At 44.6% G+C, this 15,921-nt stretch overlaps 1 protein-coding gene across 1 annotated transcript in view; it reads left to right on the plus strand.

The window, feature by feature from the left end:
- Positions 1 to 89: 89 nt before the first annotated feature.
- The window catches only part of GPR63 (G protein-coupled receptor 63), a 282,145-nt gene continuing 266,313 nt past the window's right edge, over positions 90 to 15,921 (plus strand). The window contains exon 1 of the mRNA XM_086926632.1: positions 90 to 202. The gene's annotated coding sequence lies outside the window, so the exon portion shown is untranslated. The remainder of the gene's footprint in view (positions 203 to 15,921) is intronic.

Below are 15,921 nucleotides of genomic sequence, written 5' to 3' on the forward strand. Positions count from 1 at the left end.
AGAGGAGTGTGTGAGCTGAGCTGTGCGCGGAGGAGAAGGAGTTGGGCTGCGTTCTCCCGCAGGCTTTAGCCTCCACCCGGGTGCGCGGACCAGCATGCTCCCGCATCCACCATGAGCTTGTGCCGGAGCCGAACAGGGGGTCTCCCGCCTCCTGCCCCCGGAGCAGGAATGCGGGCGAGAGCTGAGCAGAGGGGTGGCCGAGGTGAGCCAGGCGTGCATGCCTTTCTGTGTGGGTGGGTGGTCAGGGTACCTTGTGCTTTGGGTCAGATCCGTGTCATCTACTGTGGTTGAGGTGGAAGATGCGCATCAGCGGCGGATCTGGGCGCACAAAAGCATTTTTCACAACCGGTGTGGATGTATTGAGAGAGGCTATAAAAATCCACCCGCCAGCACCATTGTTACTGGATGCTTAAAATACGGTGCCATTCAAGTAACTGATACATGGCTGTCCAGAAACTCTAAATAGTCCTTAGAAAAGATGTCATTTATAAACGTGTGGAGGCTTTCACATCTGCACTCAGCCAGCTGCAGAGCTTCAGCCGGCACCGCTCTCCTTTCTGCAACTGAAGCCAACTCAGAATTGCTGGTTTCAATGCTCATTTAGACTGAGTATCGTTTTTTGAGAAATCTTCCTTGAGAAAGACGAGTTTCCTCAATATTGTCTGCATACTGGCTGCGTCCACTGTTGCGCTTGCCATGTTTGAAATGGCAAACACTACAGTGTTGCTAGACTCTGCTTCCTACAGTGGAAACAGTGCTTTGATTTCCGATCTTCCAGAAGCCGGTGATAGTGCGGTTTGTACAGCACACGCCTGAGAAGACCAGTGTGGGCATTACCCTCAGCAAACACAATATTGTGACACTAGGAGTCTCTGTCTACGTCAATTCATAAACGTATGCCATTTTCTATGTCTGTGCACGCTCTAACATTCCATAAAGTGACTGTACGCCTTACCCCAATAATTTTCTTAGCATTGTGTTTTATCGCTGAAAGTGCATATAAATAGTAAATGGCTATGTTTTGTGCGAAATACAACAGCAAGAATCCAGAGCAGGGCTAAGGAGTGAGGTAATATTGTGCTACCATGCATTCAAGAACAGCAGTTCTTTTGACACCTCACATTTTTAACATTTCTGCAGCGCATGTTCTTACATCAGAACCGACTGTCATTTTTTTCTGGGTCACAGAACAGTTTTTGGTGGCTTGGCTTATACCCGGGCTACAGTTTTTGCAACAAATATGAGTTTTACGGTGAGATTCGGACTGTGTGAATGAAGGATGCCAGCTGGATTTCATACCTACACTCTTAGAGGTGCAGCTAATGACAAAAAACCCAGGCGGACAGTCACTAAATAGGTAAAAAGCAAAATATGTTTGAGTGCCTAGGGTTTCTATTTTCAGTACACTTTGTGTGGGTCCTCGCCAAATACCCACCCAATTGCGAAAACCATTTCATGTAGTAAGCCTACATAACGCTATAGCCACTTTAGCGATGTTAGTAATCCAGCAGTATGAAGAGACCCCTTAGTAAAGCAAGGTAAACCGTTCATTAATCTTCACTCTACCAAGTGTTCAAAGTATGCATATGTACCAGAGGCGTATTTGTCCAGACTGATAATTCCTCTAAAGGTTTAAAAACGGAAACGTTGTTTAGTAGTATTATTCCTCAAGACATAGTTTTCGTTCGGTTTGTGTTTTACTGCCCCGAATTCCAATGATATGCATTTTTTGGTATGACCCTATTTTAGGTGCTGATTTTACTGATACATTGAATATCATAGCTGATTGAGAACATATATTCAAACCCTGTCCGAGTTATAATTTAGTAGAATAGTTCATGTCAGTTTTCGTCTGGCTATGCACCTGCTTAACACACAAGTGCTGTCGGCGAATGGGTTACTTGCTGGCATGCTCTTGTAGTATGGCTTCAAAACGCAGTTTTTTCTCTCCCCCATGACTGGTGCACGGACCTGTTAAGACATTTTATCGGTGATATATTTAAATTCTCGCATTGCTGTTAATGAGTCACTGCCACACATCATAAGAATTAGTTCTGTGTGTTTTTTTTTGTATTCTCTTGCAAGGGGAGGTGGTGTAATGCTGAGCGTGGGGACTTTCAAAACATGAAAACGCTAATTTATTTTCACCCGACTCGTTCATTTGCACCTGAATAGCCCGTGTCACCAGTTACCTTCCCTGCTGCTGTGTTTGACCTATTTTACCAGGCGTGCGTTTTTAGCCATCAATAATTGCATTCAGCGACTTATAGCTTCACATTTTTGATAAACGTTTTGTACCTGTAGTCCAAGCATGCAATATGTTGCTAACTAATGAGAGATGTTATCTATTGTGGCTATGGGCATTATGGCTGTTTCTTATCCACAGGTGTAACCTACCTAACAAGTCGAGATAGAGGTATTAAACATTCGGTGGTGCATGGGGCACTGTGGGGAAAGTTTTGGGGTGGCAATCATTCTTAAAAAGACGAATCCACGTCTCTAGGGCTTCTCTAATGGTACCGGGTGCCTTCCTGTAGACAGACATCACAGGAGTGTCCACCTTTTGAAATCCATGTTCTCTTGAAGTGTCCCAGATATACTTGTTTATGCAATAAAAGCTTCTTTTCTGTGCCCCAGCGCCTGACAGCGGGTAATTGGCCATTTCAGGCTACCAATCCCAGAATCCTTTTGTGAACATTAAAGTAAAGAGTCCCCAGGGTGAATCACACTGTACAACAGCGCATCGTGGTGCTTCAAAGCCAGGGCCACGTGACCGCAGTGCACCTCTCGTCTACTTCCCCAGGCTCTGAATGCCGTGCAGCGCGCGCACAACCTTAGGTTCCTAAAGGTGGGGTGTCTATTGTTGGGAGGGCAGTTTCCTGGTCGGGCCTCAATATAGTAGAGCGAGGCAAAGTGCTATTAAAACTCATCTGGCACGGGTTGGTTGCTAGGCGCAGAACCTGCTGGAGATGCCGCGTTATCACTTCTCAGCGAGGTACCAACATACGTCCCCCCAGTTGCCATGGTTTCCGTGTAGACTGTGCCCTCGTAGAACGCAAGCGATTAAGGTTTGATTGTACATTCACACCTTAAATCAGAATCGGTGGCGTTCGCATCAGCTCTGCTGGTCGGCGTGCATGGGCTCACTGTCAGACGCTGATTTGCTTGAAGTGCCTTTCACACGTCAGACTTGGAAAGGTCGCGCAGTCTTTCATCTGAAGGGATTTTACGGCGACACAGATTCAAAGTGGTTTCATTGTGTTGCACTGGTTGTCCAAAGTCAGCCTACAATAATGACTGACTAGACAGAAATAATGGGTGGATATTTGGAAGCCAGATCTTTTTGTAGCTTTCCATTATTACCCTATTCTTGTTATGGTTGTCAAAATCACAACACCTGTCGTGTGGCTAAATATCTTTAAATTAATGTAATCCAGCCCCTGATTTTAGTAGATACAACATTCACTTTCTGCTCGAGCATCTGTTTGGTGACGTGAATGACCGAGGGTCTCTACCATTCTATCTGAAGACAGTTCTAGAAATGTCTCTAAGCAACTGGCGGATGAAAAGTTTAGGCGTCGAAGATGCAAGTTTCGACGTTTATTTGAGGGCAGCCGGAAATGAGCGAACAAGGAAGAATAGAATCCCCCACCTTAACTGAATATCTTGTGCGACTGTGTGTGGTCGATTGGCCAGCATACGGAAATCAGCAGTAACTGCTAGGAGTGAGCAACGCCTCGTCAGGGGCAGTCAGTGCTAAGTAATACATGGGATTCTGTAATCCCTTTATAAAGGACAGTCAATCATTTCTTTATAATCGCCGACTTGTGATGAACCAAGCCGCCGATTTATAAAGAAAAGACGTCATTTCTCGACTATTATAAGGTTATTGCAGTCCAGTTCTGATGTCAAAATGTCTGCTGCCAAACCCAGCAGCTGAGTTGAAAGGCAGGTCAGGTCATGGAGCATAATTGGAGCAGCTGTTTAAAGCAACCAAAAGAGAAAGTTGCTTTTCTTTCTTCTGTTCTAGTTTAATAGCTTACAATGCCATGAAGACAGAATGTTTTTTTGTACTCCTTAGTTGGAGAAAAGCTCGAACCTCCCTGTATCTTGCTACACAGTCCCAGCTACTGCAGCCTTTTTAACACTAAAAATAAATTGTATTGAACTGTTTGTGTGTGCAACAAATACCTAACAGGTTTTTGATGTGTTAAATTTCAGAGTAGCGCTTTTATTTTCAGTTTTGCAAACATGCTACCTCTTTCAAGTGAAAGAGCTACGCACTAATGTTTTAAGTGGTTTGTAGTAAAGGAAAGGTGAGGGTGTGACCTAGTATTATATGGGATAAAGTACCCCCTGTTGTCCATGATAAGGCTATTGCCAGCAACCTTGGAGTTTCATAACCTTATAAAGGAACTCTGTCTTCGGCATTGTTCCTCTATATGGTTATGGGTCGCCTCAGTGACTTGTAATATCCTTATTCTGTACGGCAGAGGGTAATCTATCCCTCATATAAATGCAATAACAATAGTGTTTCCTTATTAGGGTGACACAAGCCTTATACTTTGTTAGTATGCTATAGTAGGCAGGCCACTGGAATTATTCAAATTTGTGTCTGTGCCTCTTTCCACTTAATTATGGATTTGGTGCATGAGCCTCATCTGCAGATTTTAACCAAAAAACAGTTTCTAGGTCAATCCGATCATGGGTTACTGAAAGCTCAGCAACGTGTGTTTCTGTGCAGTGAAAGTCCCTTTGCCAAAGTCGACTGATCCCCTTTCTGTTGCTTATTGTTTATTTGTGTGTTAAATTGATACTAATGACATGAAACCTTTGCTCAGACGGTGATGACCTGAGTAAAATGACAAAGTAAGGAAGTAGTACTATCACAAAATGTGCAGCTATACTCCTCACAGTTTTGCTTTTCCTGCGGCATAATTTAGTCAACCCTGCCTCATAATTTAGTCCTTTCCTGCCACATCATTCCAGTAGCCCTGGGAATAGGTGAGCGTGTATTTTTTGGGAGGGAGATGGCATCATTGTGAGGTTGGCATGCATGCTTGTCTACGAAATGGAGAATTTATAGTTTGAATAATTAATTGGGCTCCACTTGCCACAAACGTAAATATTTCACATACTGGGGCATGGAAAGAGGTAGACCATTAGCTCCAGTGAAATAGTATGTGGAGTGCTACATCAAGGGCCAGATGTAGGAGCCCTAATACCGGTCGGTAACGGCCGAATTCGGTCGTTACCGACCGGTATTAGTGTTTTTTGATGTAGGGGGCCTATATTTTACCGATTCTGTAAATTTACCAAATCGGTAAATTTATAGAATCGGTAAAATACCGAATCGGTATATTTACCGATTCGGTAAATCCACATGTAGGTGGCAAGAGTGCCACAGGCCCTTAAGAGTCGGTATTTTACCACACAATCCTATTGTGTGGTAAAATACCGAATTCAGGTGTGCATGCACATCTGTGCAATGTGACTCACCTGTGCAATGTGACACACAGACATGCACTTAGGGCATGTCAGTTCGGAATTGGGGTGCTAGAGGGTGTCAAAGTGACACCCCCTGCACCCTTGCAGGATTCGGTATTTACCGATTCGGGGTATTGCCCATTGATTCCTATGGGCTTCAAGGCCATAGGAATCAATGGGCAATACCGATTCGGTATTTACCAAATCGGTAAATACCGAATCCTACCGATTTGGTAATTCTTACATTCGAATTACCTACATCTCCCCCTTCCTATTTACCGACTCTTAAATACCGAATCAGTAAAATTCAGTATTTAAGAGTCGGTAAATAGGAATTACCTACATCTGGCCCTTAATCTTTATTCACTTAATCTGAGGCCAATTTTCATTAGTCCTGTTGTGGGATGAAGCTCAGTAAGGCCTGATATATTACAAAGCCTCTCTAATTTGCGTATTACCGTTGGTAGAGATGTGTCTGCATTGGTTATGGTCAAGGTGAATGGAATTATGTTTCAGAGGAGGGCCGAAATATGTGTGGGGATTGGCTAAATTATGTGGCAAGAAAAGGCAAATTATGTGGCGTAGTGTGGCATGAATTGTGATGTTCTTACATCATTATTTTGTCTTTTTTACAGTGTAAACACTATTTGGGCACAAGTTACCCTTCAATAGTGTGTTTATCCCCTGTATAGAGCAATCTCCAACAGAAAGTTAAGCAGGTGAACTTTGCAAAGGCTCTTCCATTGAGCGGCAAACATCATGGCTGTGATTTTAGTAACTTTTCATCTGTTTGAGCTAGCAACAAAAACATTGGTTTGCTATAATCTACAAATTATGCAGCAGATGGCAGGTGCACTCAATCTATACTTATGACAAGAAAGCGCCAGGACCGCATATTTGCAAAATTCTAGTGGCCATGGTTATGGCTGCCATTTTGCCTTCATCAGAGAATGGCTGCTTGTTTTACCTTGATTCCGGTGCTGCGGATATATGTGTGTTTTTTTGTACCGAAGGCTCCAGCACAGCTGCGGAAAAGAGAGGAGAACGTCACTGAAGCTTGTCCCTTTGAGGTAGCGTTTTCCTTGTTAGTGTTCTGTTCATTATCACCCAAGCCTGTGGATTTGTGCAGGTTCATGTCTTCTCTGCTCCAAGGATTAGCAAGGTTTATAAGCCTTTGTGATCTTTTTATGATAAACGACACCATTTCTTCTGCGCGGATTCACTCTGTTGAGAGTATTCACGTTGTGCCCCATAAAAGTGTCCTGCTTATCCCTTAAAGTCAAAGCTACTGATCGACCACAGCTCCCTTGTCTTTTGTCCATGAGGAACTTCTTCTGTGCTGCTAGTGTGCACACAACACACATAACTGGTTACCAAAATCAACGCTACTTTACTTAACTGGTGGCTTTTGTCAAGGGCAACACAGACCATTCGAAAATATTTGTGCATATATTTTTTTAAAACATTACGAGCTTTATATGTTTTTTTTTTCCTTTGTCAGGTAACACCTGCTTAATATGAAGGCCAAAAGACATTGCTGGTTCTCTCCTACATTTTGGCCCAAACACAGCAACTGGTCTTAGATTCCGTATTAAAGCTTCTAAAAGTCACGTTGGTTCCAATGGTAAACACAGTAGACCAGTGATGCGTATAGACGTCAGGCGCGCAACACCCATCGGGCTCATGGGGCTTCAGCCCCCCCCCCCCCCCCCCCCCCTGTCGTGTGTGTCAGCCCGGGCTGGCACAGCTTTGCGGGCTGGCGAAGATCGAATTGCAGCCGCACCCGAGTACTTAACAGGCCTTTAACCCCTTCGCTGCGGGGGTTAATCCCCCGCTGTGCTGGAGGTGAGGGGGGCGCGCACAGCACCCGCATGCTCATGACGAGCTGATCTCGTCATGAGCTATGGCGCTTCTGAGCTCATGACGAGCTCAGCTCATCACAGGTGTATTGCCTCCTGTGGAACGCTCAGCACAGCTGCGGAATTCCCCCCCGCACCTGAGCGTTCCACGGGGCATGACGAGCTGAGCTCGTCATGAGCACCGGAGCGCCGTGGCTCCTGACGAGCTCAGCTCGTCATGAGCATGCAAGAGGCTAAAATACCATTAAGACCATTTACTTGTAAATTAGGCTTTTGTTATGTTTTGGCCCCTTCTTACAGCCACTCTGTCTATGGTTGTTTGAATTAGCTCCCTCCCAAAATATTTTTCAGCGCCCCTCTGAAATTTGGCTCTAGTTGCCCGCCTGATAGACGTGTTTGTGCACAGGGAGTCTATTAATGGTACTTACCAGCTTTGTTGAGATAACTGATGTATTTAGTATTTCTGCAGACATTCGTTGAAAAGTGCATATTTCTTTTTTCTAGATTTTGGGAGCTGTATTTGGAGACTTACCCTCCAGTAAAATGTTTCATTATACACAGGGCTTCTGGAATAATGTGATTCTAAGTCTGCTGTGTTTATCGCATAATTGTGGATTTGTCACATAGTCCATCATCTGTTGCATTGTCTGCAGTCTGTAACAAAATAAATGTTTCTAGCTCAAACAGATCAAAAGCTACTACATTTGCGGCAAAGCGTGCTGCAATACAGTGGAAGACCTAATGCAAAGGTTGACTGGCCATCTGGTACTAATGAGGTGAAACCCTTGTCCAGACAATGTTCACATGCGAAAACATGGCACAACTATGCAGTAATACTATAAAAAAATGTGCAGCATAGGGTTGCATAGTTTGCCCTTTTCTTGCCTAATAATTTAGTCAACCTTGTTGCATAATGTGGTCTTTCCTTGCAGCATAATTTCAGTGGTCCTGATTATAGGTAATGTTGTAAGTCTCTTGGGTCTCTGTTGTCAAAGGAGATAATTTGCTCTAGTGTAGAAGGGGAAGGTTTTACCCTATAACTAGATGTTAAAAAGTGGTTAGATCAAAGTGCTCAAATTCGGGCCTCTCTTAGCGCTATAGGAGACCACATTGGTTAAAAAAAATCAATGCTGTGTTCAGTAGATTTTCTTAAAAGCCCTCTGTTTTTACTGCTGAATGCCGGATTGCAGAAAGCCAAGAGTGCCTATTCCTGATAATCCAGAGGCCTCTATCTCTCACCACCCTCCACGTCTTTGGATCATCTCCTTGTGCCACTGGTTTCCTTCCTTTCTTTTCTTTTCTTCTTCCCTTCTCTTTTCAGCCTTTCTCTTTTGGTTGGGGTGAAACTCAAAGTCTAATGGGCCAAACTAAGTCCTGGTCCCCCAAAAGTGAGTTCCAGTGTCCACCACCTCATAAGTTAAATACTGTTTGTCATTGGGGTGGATGGCATCCCTACATCCCTCTCAGGAAGCCAGTGGGAGCAGCCTTTGCTGTCTTCTTTATTCTTTTAGGAGAGCTCTGTGAATTTTTGGGTGTGCTTAGATCTTTAGCTTGATGCTGAAGATGTGTGGGGACACTGGACACCTCCTTGTTCCCCCTTGAAGGGCATCCCTAGTTCTGCAAGTGATGAGGGCCAAATCCAGTGTCCAAGCATTGCCTGAGGTCAGACACTCACTGAACACTGTTGTCTTTCCTTCTGTCCCTTGAAAGCTGTCCACATAACGTTGGAATCCTACAAGTTCAAAAGCCGGTAACCAGTGCGACTTCTTGAGCTCTACTGTAAAGTGCTCTTATTTACCAGCCACACAACTCCATGACCTGATCAACGTGTACATTTTTATTGCTGGCAGTGGACTTCATGCTATGCTTTCCTGCATACTAGCTTGCGCTCCACCCTGGAGAAGTGTGGCTCAATGGTTAGAGCGGCAGACCCTGATGCAGAGGTCTAGCCCGGGACCAAGGTTCAATTCCCCGCCTCGGCGGGTCTTGGCCTTAAAATTCCACGGACCTGATAATTCTCACCTCGTGCCTATTCCAATCATGGAGTCCCACTCTGCAACTCTGGGCAATAGCCTGCTTAATCTCCACAACAGCCCCCACAACGCTAAGGATGCCTGGCCTCCATCTTGGGGGTGCCCAGGAGTGGACGCCTCACAGGGAAAGCCAGGATGGGTTCCACAGCGGTATTCGTACAAGCGCCTTGAGACCCTTGCAGGTATACAAGTATACATTTTTTTACCCTAGCGCGTTTAATGGAATGTGTCTCCATATGAATTTAAAATAATAAACCGAGCTCAGTTAAGTTCCTCACTTTATTCGGAAGGTTTTCCCCTCTATAAAAGTACATGCATATGTAACAGTCAGCATTTCATCCAGGTATGAACATAAGTACTTTGTAAAATTATTATTTATCAAATAAAAACATCTGTAAACCGAGATATTTCTGGTAAGCACCAGCAGTCACGATATTTTAATCATACCCATCAGGTTCTCAACAGAGAGACCTCTTCATATATAGAATTTCGACCAACATGACCTTATGAACTGGTACATGACGCATATGGCGTGGCTTTCTGCCCAAACGTATGCCCTCAGGCCATAATAATGTGGTGAAAGCTGCGGGTGTTCTGCCAGCTCTTTCCACGTTTGCATTTTGGAATTGTGACTCAACAATTAAACGCTCGTTTGTGGGACGTTTTCAGTTCCGACTTGAGCTCAGAGCGATTGCTGTTAAATGTTGTTGCAGGTTTCATGGGTGGTCTGTGCCCATCAGTCTTGTCCTGTGCTCGGGGTCGGTTGCCAGTGCGACAGCAAGAGCGCTTCAGGCGTTCACGTGTACTTTTAAGCGCACAGCGTGGCTCGGCAACCGTGTGCGTGGCTTCAGAGTCGGTGCCACAACCATTTCTCCTCCCAGGGGATGCAATTGGTTCAAATGATAGACCTGAAGTCCTAAAACGCGAACACATCGCATTCTGTGACTAGGAATGTTGCTGTTGACGCTACAGTCCTGCACATTTGGAGTTGATGAGTTTGATGAGACGCAGTTTTGGCACCTGCGCAGGTATGTGTTCAGCCTACGGAATCATTTTGGACGGGTGAGTAAAAGGGGCGGTGCACTCGGTGAAGGTAGAGACGGGGTGGTTAGACAGCGCGCAGAGCTAGAGAAAGAGACAGTGCAGTGAAAGAGACAGGCTTTACTGGGTAAGTGAAAGCGACATTGTACTAGGTGTGGGAAAGTAAATGCTGTGAGTGCACAAGGTGAGGGAAAGCGACTGCATATGATATGGGGTGAGAGAACGAGACGGTGTAAGGTGGGGAAAGAGACTGCGCACCGGAAGTGAGGGCGCACTTGCCCTCACTACGTTGCCATCTTTCCTTAAGGGCGTCGTGCCCACCGGAACTGGAGTTGGTGAGTGCACAGTGGCATGACATTTCTGCTCTAGATCTCCCTGTAGAAAATTAATATCGCTTAAAATGGGTCTGGTTGCTATTGTAGCGAGCGTTCCACCCCTGCTCAATCTCCCCAAAACTGAGCATGAGTTGTTGGAACCTGTGTTGCTTCTGAGGCGTGAAATACATCTTTTAACAGCAATTGGGTTGTATGCCTGTTTCATTAAATTTACGACTGTTGTACGTTTTTGTACAGCTTTAAACACCTTTTTTTCCTAACGTTAAACGTTTTAGTGTTTATTTTTGTTTAACTGATTCACGTGCATGAGGGTTGTATTTGCAAGAATATTGACCTTGTATGCATTCATCTCCTTAGCTCAATGTGGCTGGAATGATGGGCGTTACGCATACTTCTAAAGTAAAGGTAATTCTTGGCGACACTTCCATTTGGTGTGAGTGATGCTTCATCTTTCATGGTTTATAATCTCAACCACACTTTATGCAGCAAATATCTGAGGAATTGCCCCTTCCTCTAACATGTGAGGCTAATTCTCTTCCCTTCTTTCAGCCAGCCTCGGGCAGGACTAAGATCAAGTGATTAAATCTTCTGGGTAAGGTTTCTATCCTTTGTGCACAATATGAGTGAGTTACTTTATCACATTATCAACTTTGCACATCATTGTACAAGGAGAGGACATAGCTGTGGACAGTGCAGCACCTGAGAAGGTAGTGAGACTGAGGGGTTTGTGGGGCCCGCTGCAACCCAGTGACTGGCTTTTTTGTTTTGTTTAGTATTAGACCTTGGGATTGGGAGATTCTAGGCTTTAGGGACTACACCACTGTTCCAGGGCATAGTTTCCAGTGCTTAATTTGTGAACAGAACAAGTGCTGGATCCCTGGTCAGGAGGCCTCTGCAGCTTGCAATACCCATTGCCCCTGTCAACACCGCCAATGAGAGTACCGATACTACTACCATTACACACCTTCAAGTATGGCAATTTAAACTGTTCCAGCCCCCCAAAGTTATAAGAATGGTTTGGGGCAGGAATTAGTAATTTTCAAGGTATATTGAATTGACAAACAACTGTTGTTGTGCGAGTCTCTAAATTAAATATACAGTGTCACCATGTGGCAGACCATCATAAGCGCTGGTGTCGACAATTAAGTGCCAGGGTCAAGCACCTGAAACCACCGGCTCAAATTAAGAGCTGTATTGGTTTCTTAATTGAGAGTGTGACTGCCACACGGGACTCTTAGCGCCAGACCTGTTGGACTGATTGAGTACTGAGCACTGTGCTCTCCATTAGAGTGGGTCTAACATGTCTGCGCTCATCGATGTTGCCTACTCCCATTGGCAATAAGTTCAGATTTCATAGCAGCCTGGGACGTGAGGTCCAGCTGCATCTTGCATGTTTCAGACTGGTAACCCTATGATGGCAGTGAGATTTTGATCTCAGTGTTATCTTCCTTTTAGTTTTTTATTTTTTTTTATAGATTTTTAGATTGATAAACTATGTTTGATACGTGGCAGTTCAACAATTGCATTCAACGTTATGACCTCGGAGATGGTTTCAAGGCATTTGCTGTGGTGTGGCGTTCTATCTTGAACTGCGAGAGGAAGTGTTCCCCTGATCACATGTACACAAGTGCTTGAAAAAGAGTGCATTTCATTGCCAGTTATGGTGCGACCGGGCCACGCCTTTATGATATTTTTTGTTTCTGTTTTTTTTTATATTGCATTGTCGGTTTGCAAAGAAATAAAGCAAAATTACAAGTAAAAAAAAGTAATATAACGATTACCAAGGACAGACTAATTGTTTTTGCCAGTGCATGTTTATGTATGCTTAACAAAGGATACCTGACCAAGCATTATGTAGATTTCTCGATTCTTGTAAATTTCCATACTTTAGCTGCCTTCCCCACAAACATTAAATGGCTCTCCTTTGAAAACTGGAAGGATCTTGCATCGCCTTTTTTGTGCAAAATGTATTGTCAAGTTACTGCCAACAGGAAGTGTTCAACTGATAGGCACTGCTATCAAACATATTAGAGATCTGTGTTTAATTTAAGCAGCAGGCGGAGATTACCGTTCTTGGGTGCCCCTGCCAGCATGGCCGCTATTTCCATGTCATACCCGTGTTGGTTGGGCCTAATTTAAAAGCTGCTGAAGCATCACACATCCATTCAGTTTCTTTCGGCCAGAAAACCTAAGAGCCAGAAAGTTTCTCATTATTTAAAAGACCTATTTGTATGAAACATATCAGTAATTTCAGCAGCTCTGTTTACTTATGGTGGTGCTAGTGACAATTTGTGTTACAATGAAGAATTGAGATTTGTTTAGCAAGTGGTTTTAATTATGTTGATTGTGTGCATCTGGTTCCTCGATTATGTCGTGCACACCCAACTTGGCACATACTTGGCGCTTTACATAGAATGACTGTGAACAGGACCCTTCACTTTTCTTTTGGCGAGAGAGCTGTATTGTGACATACAGGAAAGGGGATATCCCTTTCAGCAGTGTGAAGGAGGTTTAGTTGACAAATCCTTTGGACACACCTCAATAATGTATGTGTTTACATGTTTAGGATGCTAAACCCAAGCTCTTACATTGCATAGCGCATGCCTTCACTTTCCTGTTACATTACATAGAAAGTAACTCAATTTTGCCTGGCTGAATTTTCCTTACATCTATTGACACATATAAAACAATGTCAAATAATGCAGCAAATATATTATTGCACATCTTGAGTCCCTCAGTGTACTCCATAAATACTTGTTCACAGACCCTGGACCAAACCAAACTGTCTTTGCATTTTTCCTTTACCTCCCCCTAGGTGCACCTACTCAGAGTGACAAACATTATTACCACATGAGCATTTAAAGTCTCTTTTTGAATTTGAACTTAACACATGACTTTACTAAGAAATGAGCTTCATTTGCCAGATCACACTCATTACAACTACTTTACTTTGAAGGTCGACAGTAGTTTTCAATAGATGAACGTGCAGATAGGTGTCTGAGTCCCTTTTCAAAATGTTCTAACACTCATCCAGTTCCCTTCTTCCAGACACACCTGCTCATGAGCTAATACTGTTCCAGGGAAACAAGAATGACTCCATTATCCGTTCAGTGGTTAATACACTGGTCGTTCACTTCAGTGCTTAATCTGTGCCGGTGTTTTCCGATGCCCGGCAACGGCATTTTTGGTAAACACCAGTTCATATTTATGAGAAACTACCACAAGGTGAAGACGTTTGTGTATTTTTAAGCAAAGTTCATTATTGGAGCATTAAATAATTTAATAACTCTTTTTAAAAAAATGATAACATTTGAACTTAAACCTGCATTTTAAAGAGACGTGAGTTGTGGCAGATGACTAGTGATTAATAGCGTGGTCCCTGCCACTTAATTTCTTACAAGTGTAGCGCAGTTAACTTGAAATACTGTTTATCTCCAGGTCCCCTATCATCCGCAGCAACTCTACCAAGGAAGTAGGGTTGGATAACTGAAATGCATGTCAGGGTTTCAGGAACTATAAAGCTCTCTCAGTATAAGCCTGAGAGAGGTACTTTGCAACTATGAAAATCTTAGTTACCAGGGCAATCTGTGCAAGGAGTTCTATCCCGGTTACCTGTAAAAGGTGTGACTTTTGGGCTGTGGTCTTGCTCCTGACTTCTGATTTTTCTGCTTCCTGCTCCAAAATGCCTCACTTTCTCTCAACAGCACCAGCATGCTAATGATGGCTTCACTGGTGTTTCAGCACTGACTGACACCAGAAATTTCTGCACAAGAACACTCGCACAGACACCCGTTCCCAGTCTCGCATTGGCCTACAGGGCAATGACGCAGGTCCAGGAGGGCTGGTCTAACGGTCAGGGAGTGGGCTTGTTGGTATGTCGTTTGGTTTGTTGGCCCAGTTTTTACTGTTGATTTCTCTCATATTAAATCAAACATTGCCCATTCACTGCAAATCCATGCGCTCTTCCTTACCTTGCACACTTATACACAGTGTCTTTACAAATTCATAACTTAACCAATTGGCAAAAATGGGCCATTTTTTAAATGATCTGAATCACTAATTGGGACCAATTTAATTATGATGCCTCAGCTTATTTTCTGCAAACACAACAGGTGATGGACCGAGTGTGGATCAATGTCACACACTCACCCCAGTCCAAAGATCTGGGCCCAAATCCATCGTTTTTTTGCACTCCACACCACCCTGGGTTAGACAATGGCGATATGCAAATCAGCTCTGACCCTGTGCCCCATGGGAACAGTCCAGTCCGAACTACAAAAGCCACGTCCTTCCCAGAACGGAATCAAGCATCCGAGGACCGGACCGGTTTCGAGGTAACACCTCTCATCAGCCCGGCTAGCTTGACTCCAGTGGTGTGGAGTGCCTGGGACCCACGTCTGGGCATCCCCAGCGCACTTAGGGCGGAATATGCAAACACAACAGGTGATGGACCGAGTGTGGATCAATGTCACACACTCAGCCCAGTCCAAAGATCTGGGCCCAAATCCATCGTTTTTTTGCACTACACACCACCCTGGATTAGACAATGGCGATATGCAAATCAGCTCTGACCCTGTGCCCCATGGGAACAGTCCAGTCCGAACTACAAAAGCCATGTCCTTCCCAGAACGGAATCAAGCATCCAAGGACCGGACCGGTTTCGAGGTAACACCTCTCATCAGCCCGGCTAGCTTGACTCCAGTGGTGTGGAGCGCCTGGGACCCACGTCTGGGCATCCCCAGCGCACTTAGGGCGGAATATGCAAACACAACAGGTGATGGACCGAGTGTGGATCAATGTCACACACTCACCCCAGTCCAAAGATCTGGGCCCAAATCCATCGTTTTTTTGCACTACACACCACCCTGGGTTAGACAATGGCGATATGCAAATCAGCTCTGACCCTGTGCCCCATGGGAACAGTCCAGTCCGAACTACAAAAGCCATGTCCTTCCCAGAACGGAATCAAGCATCCGAGGACCGGACCGGTTTCGAGGTAACACCTCTCATCAGCCCGGCTAGCTTGACTCCAGTGGTGTGGAGTGCCTGGGACCCACGTCTGGGCATCCCCAGCGCACTTAGGGCGGAATATGCAAACACAACAGGTGATGGACCGAGTGTGGATCAATGTCACACACTCAGCCCAGTCCAAAGATCTGGGCCCAA

This window comes from Lissotriton vulgaris, chromosome 6 (assembly GCF_964263255.1).
Source record: "Lissotriton vulgaris chromosome 6, aLisVul1.2, whole genome shotgun sequence".
In the NCBI taxonomy this organism is placed as follows: Eukaryota; Metazoa; Chordata; class Amphibia; order Caudata; family Salamandridae; genus Lissotriton; species Lissotriton vulgaris.